The 17,302-nt window shown below is 38.1% G+C and overlaps 1 pseudogene; it reads left to right on the top strand.

The window, feature by feature from the left end:
• Positions 1-13,310: 13,310 nt before the first annotated feature.
• Positions 13,311-17,302, top strand: part of LOC126067288 (vomeronasal type-2 receptor 26-like) — a 62,387-nt pseudogene continuing 58,395 nt past the window's right edge.

The following is a 17,302-nucleotide window of genomic DNA, read 5'->3' as shown; positions in this document are numbered from 1 at the left end:
CTGGGAGCCCTGTCATTGGGCGTGTAGATATTTATTATAGTTAAGTCTTCATGATGGATCATCCCTTTAGTCATTATATGGTGCCCTTCTTTGTCTTTTGTGGTGGATTTTGTTTTAAAGTCTATTTTATCTGAGATTAGTATTGCCACTGCTGCTGTTTTTTGGTAGTTATTTGCTTGATATATTTTTTCCATCCTTTGATTTTTAATAAATTCACATCTTTGTTTCTAAAGTGTCTCTTTTGTAGACAGCATATTTTGTAATTTCAGGAGGGTGGTATAAATGGAGTAACTTTTGGGACTGAATTTTTTCACTTCGCATGATTCTCTTGAGATTCATCCAGTCTATGGAGTGTATCAATCATTTATTCCTTTTGTATCACAGAGTATTCCATGGTGTGGCTGTACCACAATTTACGTATACATTCCCCTGTTAAAGGACTATGGATTATTACCAGTTCATGGATATTGCAAATAAAGCTGCAATCAATATTTGTGTACAGGTTTTTGTGTGAACATAAATTTTTCTTTCTCTGGGATAAATGCCCAAGAATTCAACTGCTGGGTGCTATTGTTGTTTGTCAGTTTGTTGCCCTGTGGTTGCTTGGGTGTTGCTGGGGGCTGTGACAATGGTGTTTCAAATACCAGAAGGGTTACCCATAGTGGATAGGTTTCAGTGGAGCTTCCAGAGGAAGACAGACTAGGAAGGCGGATCAGGTGGTTTACTTCTAAAGAAGGTGGCTGGTTAAAACCTTATGAATAGTAGTCAAACACTGTCTGATATAGTGCCAGAAGTTGAGCCCCCTCAGGTTGCAGTGCACTCAAAATATAACTGGGAAAGAACTGCTCCTCAAATTAGAGTCAACATTAATGATGTGGATGGAGTAAAGCATTCCAGACCTTCATTTCCTGATACGGCACTACTCAAAATGAGAAGAAAGAGCTCCAAACATCCATTAGTAATTGGATCATGGAATGTACAAAGTAAGGTCCTGGGAAAATTGGAAGTCTTAAAAAAAATGAATTGGAATGCATGAGGATCAGTATCCTAGGTGTTAGTGAGCTGAAATTGACGGTTATTGGCCATTTTGAATCAGACAATCATATCATCTACTATGCTGGGAGTGACAAATTAAAGGTGAATGGCATTCCCAGGAATTTCAAATTAAGATTGAGACTCCCATCAGTCAGGTTGCTCTCTGTAATGAAGGAGGTATAAACACAGGAGCCAAGCGCAACCAAAACCCAGCATGTAGACTGAGAGACAGAAAAAGTCCAGTTGTAAACAGAAAAAAACATTAAAGATGATTCAGAAAGAAGTAGAGATAAGAGATGAATAGAGTCTTGAAGAAATTTGTGATCCTGGTTCCCGTTTCTTATGATGCCCCTGATCATGGATCTATAAATTACCCTGTCTGACTTACAGTGGGTTCTCCTTTTTGTTTAAGTCAAATAATGTGAATTTCCATTACTTCATCTGTCATGGATTGAACTGTGTACCCCCAAAATATCTGTCAACTTGGCTAGGTCATGATTCCCAGCATTGTATGATTGTCTACCATCTTATCATCTGATGTGATTTCCCTATATGTTGTAAATCCTATCACTAGGATGTAATAAAATGGATTAGCAGCAGTTATATTGATTAGATGCACAAGATTAGATAGTGTCTTAATCCAATCTCTTTTGAGATATAAATGAGAGAATCAAGCAGAGAGACATGGGGACCTCATACCACCAAGAAAGCAGTGCTAGGAACAGAGCACGATATTTGGAATTGATGTTCCTGCTCTGAGATGCTCCCAGACCAAGGGAAGACAGATGACAAGGACCTTCTTCCAGAGAAGACACAGAAAAAACCTTCCTCGGGAGCTGGCACCCTGAATTCAGACTTCTAGCCTAATAGACTGTGAAAGAATAAACTCCTCCTTGTTAAAGTCATCTACTTGTGGTATTTCTGCTATAGCAGCACTAGATGGCTAAGGCGTTAGCCAAAAGAAAGATGCAGAAGAAAGAGAATTGAATTAGAAAACATCATAAATCATTCATTCCAAGAAGATTAAGTGTCCGCCATCATTCTAAGCACTGAGTATAGAGCAGAAAATTCTAACAGTGAAAAGGAGTGAGAATTTGGAGGAGATGAACTGCTTTTGTCTAAGGTATGCTACCAAAATAAGTTGCATATTAGGTAATCAGTGAATATACTGAATCTCAACTTCCTCACATTTTGGTCTTGGTTTAGATGACTTCTTAGGGCCACTTCTTTCCTTAAAGTCTTATGACTCCTTGGTTAAGTAAGCTTACAATTTGAGTTTTCCTCAGGATAATGTCCTCTAGTTCGGAAGCTACACTGCAATCATGGAATCAGTGAATAAGGACTACAAGATTCCAATACTAGGTCACCTAAGGAACCTTCCTAGTGAAGTGATTTCCTGAGTCTCTAAAATTTTTCACTGAAAAAAAAAAAAAAGTTGCTGTTTAATCTATTCCAGCTCATAAATTTTTCATAATAATCCTCAAATTTAAGCCACCAAGATATCAAACTCCTGTTATCCCTCATCCTCCAGCAATTCCATAATCAAGATTTTTATTTGCAACCAGCTCCATGCCTTTCTAAAGAGCATCTGTTTCAGGAACAGTGTGGGTGACGTGTTTACAGCTGAGAGAAAAATGGGGAAAAATGTGATATTTTGATCTCTGAGAGTTTCCTCAGTGATACTGAAGTTACAGTGAAAATGGGACGTTTTAACCCCAGAGTACCATCAGATCAGGAGTTCACCATCCATGAAGAGATAATAGAGTGGACATGGATATATGGCAAAAATGTTAAAATAAAAATAAGTTGTCGAAGGAAGAATAGAATAAACATAATGACAATTTTCTGTCCCATTAGCTTAGTCTGTGGGCCACTTGTGCAATGAAACAATGTTTATTCTCTCTCTTTAAAATGACACTATTGCAATATTTGGAACCACCTATCAATAGCACTGTTTTTCTATTATAAGAAAATATCAAATTTGAACAAGACACAGAGGTTTTGCCTGTGTGCGAACTAATAAATAAAGACTTTTTGTAATTCACTGAAAATTGTACAGTTGTCTTATTAGCCATTGAATGACTATTAATTTAGATAGAATTTAAAGTCACTTCCTGGCACAATGTGCCGTCCTGTTGGTTCTTTCTTCATATGTCTGTACAATTTGAACACACTGAGGTGGCTTGCATTAAGTTCTCCAGTTACCACCAATACTTACTGACATTATTTAGATCTTAATATCTTTGTTATAACATATATTAAGAATAAATTTCGTATGTGTGTTCCAATTTACATATACACACAGTTGATTCTTTATTCATAGCAGTTACATTTTATGAAGTTGTGGCGAACAGTGCATTAGTGAATACTGAACTGTTTGTAGATATAGGGGAAAAACAGGATTAGATATTTTCTCCTTTAGGTATGATAACATACTTTTTGGGCAACTAAAACTTTTGGCTCCACCGCACATTGTTCAGGAGGTCTCCTGCCAACCCATATTTACTCTCAAAAAAGTAGAAAATAAAATAAAATACATTATTTTTATCAAATAAGCATTAAACCAGAATGTGATACATATCACAGGCAATCCTTTAAGGAGATGACAAATACAAAACATCTTTTTTATCCTTTTATGTAGTAAAGCAAATGCAACCAATTTCATACATTTTCTCAAGATAAATGGTTTGACACCATCATTTGTTATACTTAATTCACCTGAAATTCTGGTAATTTGGGAAAGTCATCTGTGTTTTCTAATTGCACTTATCTAAAGAAAAGAAAAAGCAACATGTCTTTATTACAGAGGTAGATTTGCAACTTCGAACCAAGAGCCACCTGAAGTTAAGTTCTTTAACTCCCAGAAAACTGGGAGATAGGGGTGCTATTTTCCTTGATTGATTCCATTGCAAAGAGATGGCTTCTTGTTCCTTAGGAGAACATCCCTAGATTGGCAAAGAGGCTATTTGGCCTTTAAAAAATTTGCCTACTTTTCAAAGGGAGCCCTGGTGGCACAATGGTTGAGCACTCAGCTATAAGTGAAAAATCTGTTCTTTGAACCCACCATCCGCTCTGCAGGAGAAAAGACCTGAAGTCTGCTCTCATAAAGATTACAGCCTAGGAAACCCTAAGGGCAATTTACTGTGCCCTACAGGGTCGCTATGAGTTGGAATCAACTGGAAGGCACAGAAAAACAACAATTCAAAGAGGCAGAATAAGAAGTTACAATGGCAAGTTTCCTAAAGTAAATGCTGTAAGAAAAGGGAGAGGCAAGAGTCTCTCCCCTTCTGTTCAAAAGGGAGAATAAAGCCTTCATTTTTCTTTATTATGTATTATTATTACTTTTGTATTTCTAATATGCATTTGTTTTTACAATGTGTCAGTGAGTGACCTTGAAATCTCCAGGGGTGATTTTGGAGTTAAAAGTAAATTTTGGTGAGTAGGCAAATTAACAAATAATGAAATCCGCAAATAATGTAGATGCACTATACACGCACGCACATATATACACACATTAACATTTTTCTGACTTCTCTAATCTCCATCTATAAATTAAATCCCACAGGAATTCTCACTTACTGTTACTCTTCAGACTGTCATCTCTGAGTGTTCTCAGAGCTGTGGCTCTGGGTTCACGAAAACTCTTTAGGAAAGGGAACACACCAATGCTTTGGCTGTGTCCCATGCCCAGTGGGGGAGATTTCCAACAAGACAAGTAAAAGTTTGGTGAGAAAATGTTTCCTATTTCTCCACTACAACAAAAATTGAAGAGGCTAAGAACTGTCTATTCTGTTGGGGCCAGCTCTTGCTGAGGGTATCCCAACTTATAAGATTCCAGGTAATGACAGACCATGGAACAGATCAGAGAGTATCTCAGACAGAGAGAATAGAGAGGCTGGTATAAGAATAACTTGGGAAATATATGTGTGAGATGAAGAGATGTTCCTTGTCTAATCTCACAATATGTAGCAGATCCATAAACTTTCTTTAAAATGCATTAGAAAAACCTGAATTTATGGCTCTTAAAAAATAAAATCTTGTATTTGTTCAAAAGAATAATACAATATTTGATTGCTCTATGATTTAATAAAGAATTTGTATATTGGAGAATCATTTTCCTCATGCAAGAGTAACACATAACACACTTTGAGAAAATGGAGAATTCACAGAGACTTAAATAATTTTTGCTGAATAAATACAATTTTCCATGGTGATGATACACTTGTTACTGAGTTAACATTAAGAAGAGAGTCCTGAAAAATTTGGACCTTTACCCAATGTTAGTTATGAGACCTCTTAAAATCAAAATATGGAGAAGCCCAGAGCCTTTTGCATTAAACCACAAGATAATAGTTTTGTTATTTATTGCCATTCAAACAGGAAAGAAAATGTTGATTTGGCAACCTTGGGTAAAAAAGAAAACAGTCCAGTGAAGCCACAGGCAAAAACAATCATGGGTCAGAAATTTTCAGATTCAGGGACAAGAAAAGCCTCTTGAAATAGAAATAAAATATCTATTTTAATAGAAGTTTTACTCCACATGTCAATGACATCATTTTTAAAAGCCTAAAAATTATACTGAAATATATAAAATCAGGAACAAGGCAAGGATGTTTGTTATTGACTGCTCTTTGAACAGAAAAGAAAAGTTGATTGGCAAACTTGGGTGAAAAAGAAAACAGACCAACGAAACCACAGGCAACAGCAATTGTGGGGCAGAAATTTTTAGTTTCATGGACAAGAAAAGCCTCTTGAAACAAGAGTAAAATGACTATTTTAATAAAAGTATTATCCCACATGGCAATGACATCATTTTTAAAAGCCTAAATTTTATACTGAAATATATAAAACAAGGGACAAGGTAAGGATGTCTGCTGTCTTTCAAAATGGTACTAGAAGTTCTAGTAACTGCAATAAGGCAATAAAAGGAAATAACAGTTATACAAATTGCAAAAGAAAACTAAGTGTTCCAACTTTCAAATTACATGATTGTTTACATAGAAAATCCTAAGGAATCTACAAACTTCATAAAACTAATAAATTAGTTCAGCAAGTTTGCAGAATATAAGATCAACCCACAAATATAAATCAAACCTCTGTATACTAACAACAAATATGAGGAAAACAAAATTAAAAACATGATACCATCTACAATCACATCAAAAGACATGAATTGCAGAGGCAAATTTTTAAAATGTACGAGATATGTATGTTCAAAATTACAAAATTGAGATGAAAGAAATCAAAGAAGACCCAAATAAAAGGGGACATACCATGTTCATGGACTAGAAAACTCAACACGGTAAAGATGTCAATTCTCCCTAAATTTATCTATAGATTAATGGAGTTCTTATGAAAATCTAAGTGTTTTTTTGGTACACACAGAGAATCTTATTCTAAATATAATATGGAAAGGTAGAGACAAGTTTATTCTAAATTTGATATGGAAAGACATGGACCCTAGAATAACTAAAACAGCCTTGAAAAAGAATAAAGTGGTAGGAGTCACTCTTTCCAATAGTGTTGTAGTTGTGTGCCTCTGAGTTAATTCTGAGTTATAGTCACCCTATATGACAGAGTAAAACAGCCCCATAGAGTTTCCTAGGCTGTAGTCTGTACAATAGCAGATTGCCAGGTCTTATCCCTCATTAAATAGCTGGTGGGTTTGAACCACTGACCTTTTGGTTAGCAGTTGAGCACTTAACCATTGTGCCACCAAGGCTCCTTCTACCCTATATTAAAGATTACTATATAGCTACTCTAACAAAAATAATTTGGTATTGACAGAGGGACAGATGACACATAGATCAAGGGAAGAGAATATAGAACCCAGAAATACATCCACACAAATATGCCCACTGGCCCAAAGGTGCAAAGTAACTAAATGGAGGAATTACAGTCTTTTAAACAAATGCTGCTGGAGTAATTAGATATACATATGTCAAAAAAAAAAAACTTCAATCATAAACAAAAATTAATTCAAATGTATCCCAGACATAAATTTAAAATGTAAAACAATTAAACTTCTAGAAAAAAAAAAATAAGAGAAAACCTTGGAATATAGAGTTAGATAGAGAGTTCTTAGACTTAACATCAAAAGTATGATCTGTAAAGTGAAACATTAATAAATTTGATCTCATTAAAATAAAGTTTTGCTTTACAAGAAGCACATGAAATAAATGAAAAGACCTACTACAGACTGGAAGATAATATTTGTATACTACATATCTGACAAAGGAATCCTATCTAGAATATAAAGAGCACACACAGAAGTAAATAGTAAGAAACACATTAGGAAATGGGCGAAGACATGAACAGACATTTCAATGATGTTAATATATAGATGGCAAATAAATACGTGAAAAAATTTTCAATGTTAGGAGCCATTAGAGAAATGTAAAATTAAGGCAATAATGGTATATAACTACACACCTACCAGAATGGTTAAAGTAATAATAATACCACCACCAAATGGTGCTGAAGGTGTGGAGAGACTTGATCACTCATATATGGCTGGAGACAATGTAAAATGGTACAGTTGTTTTGAAAACAATGCCAGCTTCTTAAAACCCTAAACGTATGACTCAGCAATTGCATTCTTGAGTATTTATTCCAGAGAGATGAAAACTTGTTCACATAAAAACATGTACATAGATGTTGAAAGCAGCTTTACTCATATAATAGCCAAAACATAGAAACAACCCAGATGTCCTTCAAAGGTTGAATGGTTAAAACAAATTGTGACACATTCATATCATGGCGTACTACTCACCAATAAAAAGGATGAAGCTACTGATACAGGCAACAACCTGATGAAAAACAGCATCGATGGAGTTGCCATTGAACTAAGGTGGAAAGCCAGATGGAGTAGTTGAAATCAAGGAAAGATGATGTTGTGAACGTTGTGAGGGAGGGAATTCCTGCTAATTGTCTCAGGTAAGATACCCTGAGGCACATAATTGTTCAGTCAGTATATAGATTTGATGGTTATTAGCATTTACTGAAGAGCAGCATGGTAAAGTTTTCATTTCTCCATGGTATCTCTGGGAATCGGGGTGGGGATGATTAGACAGGTTTGAAGTGGGTGAAAGAGAATGGATGGCCTTCCTAATACACTCATGGGGAGATGGCAGTGAAAATACAGAAAAATGGATAGATCCAAAATAGTGTCAAGCTGACATGAAAATAAATGGATACTGATTAAATGAGAGGGTCCTGGTTCACTTCCATGATGAGTACAGTTGAGTTTGAACTGTCTCAGGAAGCCCCTGCTCTAAAGACTTACTCCAGGACTCCCGTCAGGCTCCACTATAAAATAAAGATTCCAAGAACCTGATGAAGTGGCTGAAGTGGCAAGATACGAGCTGTATTTGAGTGTGGTTCATGAGAAAAGCTTGACCATGTGTGCGATCCTGTGAAGAAAAAAGTCACCCTAAGCATCATACCCCAAACATTCATGGTTGTTTTCCCATTTGTATTCTCAACAGCATTCCTTCTCTTTCTCCACTGTAAGTTGTCCCATCTATTTATTAACCTCCTCTCATTTTCACTCCAGGTAAGGTCCTTTAGAGTGAGAAAATATCAAGGCTGTTATTTTCTTAAAAAAAAAAAAGAAAGAAAAGTAAGTTCTCTTCTACATCCTCCAGTATCTAACATCTTTCTTCAATTCAGGCCATTCCAGGATCTTCCACACTCGTCATTCCAATCATGGAAGGCATGCTGAGTCATCAATCCTATGACTGGCCGCCCCTGTCATTAAGTCTCCTTGATATGGAAGGTCATTATCAAAGTGTAACAGCCTGTGATGTGCAGATGGGAATGGAGTCCTACAGACATTTGAAACCAGTACTCAAATTGCTCTTTCCCATACTCATTCCAGTTATTCAATCACATGCAAGATTAGACAAGAGGCCCAGCCCTAGGTGCTGGAGGGAAAGGATTTTGCAATTTCATTGAAGGACCAATCTGATCCTTTTGAGGTAATAAAAGGGATAAATTCAGGGTGGGCTTCAGTCAGTCAGATTGCAGGCCTTTAAGAGTGGCTGAACCCCCCTACCCCATTTCTGTCCCCTTTCCTCCTGAAGTTCAAAGACTGTAGGCAAAAGAGAAGCGTAACTCCCATAAACATTTCCACACTTTGAGACTGCTCACTGGTCTTAATACCAGCAGCGCACAAGGAGTGAGAATAGGACCTCAGGCTACAAGATAAGAGGCCAGGCCTGTTTCGGTGAGATCAGTGATTAGCACAGGAGAAAACTCAGTAATAGATAGTGAAGATGAAGTGGGCCTACTCTGTGTGTTTTTGGGAGAATGGATGGGTTGTTTTTCATTTAAGCTTACAAATATTTCTAGAATGCTAGAAACCCTTTTAAATGCTTTACAGATATTACATCATGTAATACTCATAACAACATCAATCCTCATTTCACAATGCAGGCAACTGAATCACTACATGGCTAAGTGGAATGAGGTCCCAGAGTTAGTCATCTTCTGCTCTGGGGTGAAAACCTGACTCTGGCCCCAGAGTCCATGACCTTATCCCCTGTGTGATTCTGCCTCTCTAATGCTTGACTTTATATTGGTTTTTGAATTCCAGGTTTAGGTAGCAACATGCTTCTGCTTTGACTTTTCATTCTTGTCCTTGTATTTTGCATACTAGAAGTTGGATTTGGAACTTTTTTTTGTATCTGTCCTACATTATCTTGACAGGGGCAGCATGATAGCTTGTAGGGGCCTGACGTCCCGGGTATTCTAGCATTGCTTCTGTATGGCTTGCATAGTTAGGTTTTATATACCCAGCTGATTTTGTGACTTGTGGTTTGTTTCCTCCCTTTCCTCTCCCATTCTCCATGATTCTATAAAGTTTAAAATTAGCCTATGTTCCTCTTGGAGAAGCAGAACAACAATCAATAAGATCTGGGATGAGACAACCAGACAATGGGGGTTCATCTTTTGCCGGAAACCAGGACGGCATCAGAGGGCCTTTAAGAATACCCACAGAAGGTCAACACGTCTGAAATGTGGTCAACATGCCCCCTCAAAAGGGAGCTGCCATTCTCTAGATTCTTTAAGCCTAAGCCCTAACCCTATAAAACCCTCTGGTTGGTTTCTGACAGACAAACAGACTTTGGAGGAGCCCATTCCCCTCTGTCTCTTATATACCAGTATACAGTAAAGCCCTCTTGCTGCTTACCTAACCCCTGTCTCAGTATTGACTTTGTGGCAGGTGGCTCAAATCCGTGTTTTGTGGTAACAATCTTATGCTCATTTTTCCCTCTACCATCTTGAAGGAAGGTAGTATATTTACAATATCTGCTTTAATACTCTTGACTACAATTCTATCATAGGTGTCATTCTGGATCTGTTTCTACTAATTTCCTTTTATCTTCTTATCGTGAGTTATATTTTCCTGTTTTTTCCATGCTTCAAAATTTTTCATTTCATGGAAGTGACACTAAATGTCTGGACTATTTTAATTTCAGTTTGGTAAAAAAAGAAACAGTTAATTCTACATGTACTTATAAGGTATTATTTTAAGATTTTCTTCTTAAGAGGAAGCTGTGAGTTAGAGAGAAAAAAGCTCAGTAATTGTGTTGTTATTCCTGTTTTGGAAACAGGCTGGATGGAGTTGCCATTCACACAATGGGGGGATCTCTACAAAGGAATTGAATTTGGGGATGATGGTAGGTATGGATACTTGAAGTGAAGGTCCTTCTAGACATGGACGTGAGAATGATCTGAACTTTTTTTTTTTTTTACCTACAACAAACAAAATGTCTAGCTGAAGGTGAAAACTGGGGTTTATTAGCACTTAAGGGAGGGGAAAGAGGCAACATGGTCAGATTTTTGTTTTAGGTGGCCGTTTAAGGATCAATGTTAAGATGTGTTGGACAGGTGTGAAATGGGATTCCCAGAGTCCAGTTAAGGGGATCTCTAGCCATTTGGGGGTCAAGAAATGGTGGCATCAAGTCTTTCTGTGGAAAAGAAAAGAATATGATCTTTTTAGGTGACATAGAAGAATCATGATGACTTCTGGGCCAATATTTGTTGAATTGAGGTGATGTAAGAAGGGAAAGTCCATCCATATTTTCTCAGACTCCAACATGTGATAAAGACCATAAAACTGAAGGACTGTATAGAGTGGGGTGAATGATTCTAATATCCAAGTGCTATTTTGAGTGGGCTCCAAATAATATTGCAAACTACTTCTGAGATTTTGAAGCCAACAAATCAATGTATCCCCAACATTTTTGATCACCCTGTATACTCAACATCACCATTCTATTTCCTCACCATCTGCTATTCATTTAACCCTGATCACATTCTCTCTCTCTGCTTCTCTCCTTCAGTAAAAGTACACATTTTAAATCTGTTGTCTTGAAAAGAAAAAGTTCTGCTCTGCCTCTCTGCTCCACTCCTAAATCTAATCTTTCAATTAAGCCTTTTATAGTGGGTGCCACACTCATCACTGCCATCTGTCATCTGCTGTTTCCCCACAACTGAAGAAATTTGGTCTCTTCCTTAACCCTCCATCAAATCACTCCCTCCAAGTCACAAATATTACAAGCCATACCCAAAGGACATGGCTGGATCTATTTACTCAAATTCAAGACAACGTTTATGGATTAGGAGATGGCTCATTTGTAGGAATATGCCAACCACTTTCTTTGTGGTTGGAAATGGGGTGTCCAGAGACCCTTGAAATCACTGTCCAAATTAATCCCTACAAACTGGTCCCAGTAATTCAATCAAACTCTTGTCTAGGTGCTGGGTGAGGAATACTGTAGTGACAGGGATATTATAGACAAAATGAAAGTCCCAAATGGATTTATTTTTAGTTATTTAAAAGAGCTACTACCTGGATCTGACTTAATCACATTAGAAGTATTTAAAATTGGCTGGACCCCCATGTGGGTCAAAGACTGCACCCAGCAGAGAGGAGCAGACACATCGCTACACTCAGGGCCCTCTTTACTCACCTGACTACCAACAGCTCTAAGTGCCAGCTCTCTGCCCACCCTGGATTAGGCTTTGTGGCTGCAGAGAAAGGAATCAGTGGAGAAAATTTAGGAATAAATGTGGAGGTAAATTGGAAGGGCCCCACTTCCTGTGTGTTTACGGAAGGGTGTCTGGAATATTTCTCTTTCATTTCATTTTACAAGCATTTTTACATCCATTAAAATGTGTGCCATAGACTTTTCTGTATTCTTTACAAATATTAACTCATTTAAATATCATAACAAGCCTGATGGAAGGAATTATCACCAAATTCATTTTACAGAGAAAAAATTAACGAACAATAAACCAAGCTCGATTGTTCCTGAGTCCGTAACTGCTGTTCAGTGTAACTTCTGAATGATATCCGTTGTCATTGAGTCACTTCTGACTCATAGCAACGCTATAGGACAGAGTAGAGCTGCCCCATAGGGTTTCCAAGGAGCAAGTGGTGGACTTGACCTGCGGCTGTAGGTTAGCAGCTGTAGTTCTTAAGCAGTGCACCACCAGGGCTCCAGCTTCTGAATTACTTGATGCTATAATACTTCAAAAATTCCTGACTTTAATAGGATTGTGTCTTCTCTTTGATTTTCCATATTTCCATCCCATTTTGTTTCTATATAAGTTCCATGTCTAATGATCTTCTAGTACTCATGCTTCCTCTGCATGCTTGAACTTGGGCAGTCTATTTATAACAGATATTTAAAATCCTTCTTTACTAATTCTACCATTCGTGTCATTTTGGGTCTATTGATGGATTTCTCTGCAGTGGTGGATTGTATATGTCTGTTTTGTTGCATGCCTGGAAATTTTAGGAGTCCGGTACTGTAAATTTCCATTGTGATGCTGAATATTGCAGAGTTTGATCCTTTTGAGTACACCTTCTCCTTACATATCAAATATCTCATTATTCAACACTTCACATTTACAACGTAATAAAGAATCTACTATCATGCTATTTTGCACATTATTGACATACGTCTGAAAGTAACGAACACTGAGGTAGGAGGCAAGAGTAATGCTGGCTTTGGTAGTTAAAGTTATGTGTCAGCTTGGCCGTGATTCTTACTGGTTTGACAGTTATGTAATTATGTAATCTGGCAGTTATGTAATGATGTAACATGGCAGTTATATAATGATGTAACATGGCAGTTATGTAATGACACAATTTGTCAGTTATAAAATGATGTAGGCCTCCTCCATTTTGTGATCTCATAAGGTCATCCTTCAATTTCCATAACACCAAATCAGCATAACCACTTGGTCTTTTGAACTTAACTATGTCTGCAAGTAAGAAGAGGGTGTATTGTTTTGAACCTTAGTTTTCTGGGTCCAGAACAGACTTGAGTCTACAACTAAGGTACAGTGGTTAAGAGCTCAGGCTGCTAACCAAAAGGTGAGCAAGTCAAATCCACCAGCCACTCCTTGGGTCTCTATGAGTCAGAATCAACTCCACAGCAATGGATTTACAGAGACATTTGATTTACAGAGGACCCCATTTGAAGCCCTTTAGATTTTACTGGGAACCAGAATTCTTCTCAGCCCTAAGTAAGCCCCAGAGATTTTTGAGCCTACTCCGTTATGGTGGTTCTTTCCTGGGCTTTGTAGTCCCCTCCCACTTGAATGTCAGTATGTGCTCAGAGCAGGGAACCTCTCTCCAGACCTCCAGAATCCTCTTTCTCTCTCTCTCTCTCTGTGCAGCTTTATCCTCTCAGCTACTTCCTACTGAGAAATCCAGTAGCCTTTATGCCTCCAAATTTTCACCTGTTTCCTCAACTTAAAGGCCTACCTGGGTTCTATTGGACACTCTCTCCTTGTTCTACATCCTAGACACTCTGCAGGCACTGAGATGGGGCCTCGTAGGACTCATCTCATGGGCTTTCTCATTTTGAGTCACTGTCCTATTTTGCATGTGGTCCTGCACCTGAAAACCATTGGTTCATATACTTCACCTGGCATTTTCCTGTAATGCAAGAGACAGAAGGAAATATTCTACTTTTTGGTTATTACTCTGAGACTGAGATTCTCTATTACTTTAAAATGTGATATATTTCCCTACATCAATTCTTACGAGTTGAGAATGTTTAATCTTTTTTTCAATCTTTAATCACAATTAGATAATTCTGTCATTGGTTCACAGGTAAGTCATTAACAGATTACCTCATAATAAAACTACTCTTTATTTTATATTTTATTTAGAAAGTGACAACTGAGAGTGAAATTACTAGAAATCCCCAGGAAGTAAAAGAAGTAAAAGTAACTCAGAAATCAGGAAAGTACTCAGGTAACTACATTCTCATTTTTCTGTTATCTCTAAAATCTCTTCCCCAAACACAGGAATTTTCACAGGTCTTATATACATATCCCAGACCTCAGATGGAGACAGCTCCACGGGTGAGAGACCTGTTCCTCATCATTCCTAGGAGCTCTCTGCCTCTGTCAACACAGCCCTCGTGACCTCAAGGCAATGACTAGCGTTCATGGTGGGGTGGGATTGGAGCCACACATCCAGAGAAACCTTGTCACAAATGTACAATCAAAGCTCTGTCCAAATTCTCTGAAATTACATTATGACTTTGCCAGGAGAACTCAGACGTTGAACTTCTCACTTATAGTTTTATCATTCCCCAATAACTGAAGACAATCATGTTCAAGGCCTATAATTGTACAGGGGCAGTCTCTGAGAAGCCCCCAACTGTGTTTGTGATTTATGCCAAAGATCATGCACATTCCTCTCTCTCTTCTAGACCAGGTCAATAAACCTTGGAATGACCAGGAAATCCAGAGTTTCCTATAAGAATGGGAATTCTTTGAATGTGAGGTTCACCTAGAGATTAAGAACAGAAATGAGGTGATTTCAAAAGAAATTTCCAAGAAACTCAAGTTCAGGAGCATAAAGAAGAGTTAGTAACAATGTCTACACATGCTGATAAGTCTTCAGGATTTATACTGGACTGTTCATGAGGCCAACCAGAGTCTAAGGAGCAAACCATTGCTGTGTCCTTATGGAGATGCCCTACACAGAATCTTGGGCTATAAATGGAAGGATGAAATCTCCTCAGGTTTGTCTCTTCTCTATTCCTCTTCATGGTCTTTTAATTAGTGGCATCAGCTAGCCCAACCCATAGGTTCCTTCTGCTCATCAGCACAAAGGACCTGCCACTCTTAGGGTTCCCTAACTCTCTCTCCTATTAGCTCTTCAGCAAGACATACCAGGTGTCCTGAAGGACTTTGTCGCTGATTGTTCAGAGTGAACACAGCCCCTGGACCAAGTGAGACAGCAAAGACTGAGAGAGAGGGAAGGTGATATCCTCAGGACCTTTCAATGTGCCTTCTGTCCCTCAGATCCTCCCTGTGCAGTCACAGCCAATCTCCCACTTCCTGAGGATGAGCTCCAGGCCTGGCCCATCCGCTTTCCCCTTGAGGAGCTGGTCTTTGTCACCCCACATGTGATCTATGTGGAGGATCCTCAGTTATCCAGGTGGGAGCCCTGGACTTTAAGCCCCCCTTGGTCATCTCCATGCTTGTGTTCTGTGTTTGTCCCATAAGAACCCATGGCCCAGCCGCTGTGGTCAACCTCTGTCTAATCCGGATTATGAACATCAGGACAATTTGTACCTGAATCCCAAATTCATGTGAGAGACAAGAGAATATTGCAGTTTCATATAGTCACGACTCCTTCTCATCACCCAAAACATACTATTTAGCTATAAAGGGAAATGTAGGTCTGATACATGCTCCAACACGAATGAACCTTGAAAACATGTAGAATGAAATAAGTGAGACACAAAAGAACAAATATTATATGATCTCTTTTACATGAAATATTTAGATTAGGCAAATGCTTAGAGACCAAAGTTTATTAGTGGTTACCAGTGGCAAGTGGGAGGTGAGAAGGTGAATTTTGAAAACAAATACTAGTTAAGGGTGCACAGTATTTTGAACGTATTAATGTCACTGAGTTGTACATGTGGCTATGGTTGAAGGAGCAAATTTTTTTATATGTATTTTACCACAAAAAAATCAAAGAATGAGGTTGTACAGACATCTTTAGTACAATTTGAAGTGCTACTGTAGATCCTTCATACATAGCTGTTATAATTTTTTCTTAAAGAACTTTAAAGACAAAAACTTTGGTTATATTTTCAAAGAAATCAGCAAAACTTGGCATCAGGAGGGACCAGTCCCTGGAGAAGGACACCATGTCTGGTAAAGTAGAGGGTCAGCAAAAAAGAGAAAGACCCTTAAAAGACAGGTTGATGCAGTAGCTCCAATGATGGGCTCAAGCATAGCAACAAATATGAGGATGGTGCAGGACTGGGCAGTGTTTCTTCTGCCATACTTAGAGCCACTATGAGTTGGAACTGACTCCACTGCACCTAACAACAAAACTATGTATTTGCTTAATAGAAAAAAAAAAAAGATAAAAACAACCAAAGGATAAACTCAAGACAAGAAAAATGTTTCTCTATAAAGTGAGGGAAGGAAAGTGATGGAGGAGAGAAGAATAGAATCTAGATTTCTCTGAAGTTATCTTTACTTAATAGTTCTGTCATTGAAACTATGAAAATGTTTTATACAATTATGAAACAAACAAGTAAAAATGGAAAAAAGAAATCCCTAGAAATTGAAAGTGAAATGAAGCAAATGACCTTCATGTGTTTCAAATTAGTGGTTTGACCAAACAGAAGAGAATCATTTCAAGTGTCTGTAAAACAGCAATTTGACTGCATATGCTTGTGGGTTGTTGTTGTTGTTTTTGTTAGGTGCCATCAAGTTGGTTCCGACTCACAGGATCCTACGTACAGCAGAAGGAAACACTGCCCGGTCCTGCACCACCCTCACAATTGTTGTTATGCTTAAGCCCATCGTTGCAGTCACTGTGTCAATCCATGTCATTGAGGGTCTTCCTTTTTTTCACTGACCCACTACTTTACCAAGCATGATGTTCTTCTCCAGGGACCGATTCCTCCTGACAACATGTCCAAAGTATGTGAGACATAGTCTCACAATTCTTGCTTCTAAGGCGCATTCTGGTTGTGCTTCTTCCAAGACAGATTTGTTCATTCTTTTTGCAGTCCATGGTATAAGCAATATTCTTCTCCAACACCACAATTCAAAGGCATCAATTCTTCTTCAGTCTTCTTAGTCATCGTCCAGCTTTCACTTGCATAGGGGGTGATTGAGAACACCATGTCTTGGGTCAGGCACACCTTAGTCTCCAAGGTGACATTTTTGCTTTTCAACACTTTAAGGAGGTCTTTTGCAGCAG

The sequence above is a fragment of the Elephas maximus genome, chromosome 2, assembly GCF_024166365.1.
Source record: "Elephas maximus indicus isolate mEleMax1 chromosome 2, mEleMax1 primary haplotype, whole genome shotgun sequence".
In the NCBI taxonomy this organism is placed as follows: Eukaryota; Metazoa; Chordata; class Mammalia; order Proboscidea; family Elephantidae; genus Elephas; species Elephas maximus.
The sequence above is the reverse complement of the archived record's forward strand: the minus strand, read 5'-3'. Positions and strand labels throughout refer to the sequence as shown.